The sequence below is a fragment of the Coregonus clupeaformis genome, unplaced genomic scaffold (assembly GCF_020615455.1).
Source record: "Coregonus clupeaformis isolate EN_2021a unplaced genomic scaffold, ASM2061545v1 scaf1607, whole genome shotgun sequence".
Classification (NCBI taxonomy): domain Eukaryota; kingdom Metazoa; phylum Chordata; class Actinopteri; order Salmoniformes; family Salmonidae; genus Coregonus; species Coregonus clupeaformis.
This window is the reverse complement of record NW_025535061.1, coordinates 83,966-85,510: the sequence shown is the minus strand read 5'-3', so window position 1 is coordinate 85,510 and position 1,545 is coordinate 83,966. Positions and strand designations below refer to the sequence as shown.

Here is a 1,545-nt window from a genome sequence, read left to right as displayed (position 1 = left end):
ACTTGGCACTCCGGCAGAGCCAGTGTCTTTGAAAAGACCCTACAACAAGGTACATCATGTTTCAAGTCTGATAAACAAGCCTACTTTCTCAAAGTTCTGTTCCTACCAACTGTATGGGATGAACAGGAACATCTGTTAAGTGTGTACTATAAATGTGGTAACGGTTTGACATCTTTGATATTCTCTGAAGTTGCAGATGCAGACGACTTGAGGCCATGTGCCACCTCAAGCCAGAGCGACAGTAAGTGTCTGGTTGTAGTTTTAGGGTAAACAATTAGTTTTAGGGTAAACAATTGAATTGTATGAAGTATTATAGCTTTACAAACCTTTCAAAGCCACTCAATAGAATACAATTACCATCATATTTTTGCATATGAGGTTATTTAAAGTCTTATTACTACTTTGTGCATACTGTTAGAACTTTCCAAATACTTCTGGTGCTGTGTATGGGTGAAACTTGTATTTACAACAGTAGTGAAATCACCCTATTCTTCTGGGGTAAAACACAAGTGTGATGCCATGTTTGTAAATATCTATGTATTTGCCATCAAACTAAAAGCATAATAAAATAAAATAAAATATGCTTAGCATTTATTTTTGTTGGGATTCATTAACCGTCCCACTGAGCTGACATCCCTTCACGTTTGGTTCTGTGCCAGTTTCAAAAGCAAAGTATGTCTTCATGTTTTTCCTTCTGTTTTCTCAGTTAGTCCAAGTGGCAGCCAGGAAGAAGCTGGCCAAGACAGAGCATCAGAATCAGGTTTCTTTAGCCATCACGATATTGATCTCAAAATTGTAAATGTAGAAAGTTTAAATAACAGCATGATTTTTTCTTATATTTTAGACCAAGAGCTGCCATCCCTGCTTGATGAGCCTGTGGCTTCTGAGATGCCTGCTGGATACATTAAAGGTATATTATGCTAGCCTATATGTTAAAACATGTTCCTTCTCTTGTATTGTCAACATAAATTCCAAATTGTTTGGCTGTCAGCAGATAAAGTGGGGGAAAAAAAGTATTTAGTCAGCCACCAATTGTGCAAGTTCTCCCACTTAAAAAGATGAGAGAGGCCTGTAATTTTCATCATAGGTACACGTCTACTATGACAGACAAAATGAGAAAAAAATATCCAGAAAATCACATTGTAGGATTTTAAATTAATTTATTTGCAAATTATGGTGGAAAATAAGTATTTGGTCAATAACAAAAGTTTCTCAATGTATGTCCTGGGTAGAATTTCCTGTAAAACAAAATGTGTGGTATATTTCCTGATGTGCCCATGTGGCTATTATTATGTTGGAAAGTCTAAGAGAAAGTTGAAAGCTGAAAGTGCAACTCCCCTGCAGGGTTGCCAACTCATTTTCAGGGGAAGTTGTTAGGGGCAGGTCGATTTGTTGCTAAAAGTCGCTAAATGACGTTGTATGTTATAATGTAAAACTGCATTATTACATAGAATACACAATAACGTTACTCAAATTGACTGGCCATCTTGGCAACAAATATGATTTGACATTTGTTAGTTTAGATTTGTTTGTTTATTATCACAT

General features: G+C 36.1%; 1 long non-coding RNA gene across 1 annotated transcript; it reads left to right on the top strand.

The window, feature by feature from the left end:
• Positions 1-203: 203 nt before the first annotated feature.
• On the top strand, positions 204-927 carry LOC121557630. The gene is made up of 3 exons (XR_005998355.1): positions 204-241; positions 707-760; positions 845-927. It is a non-coding gene; the product is annotated as an uncharacterized LOC121557630 (long non-coding RNA).
• Positions 928-1,545: the final 618 nt, after the last annotated feature.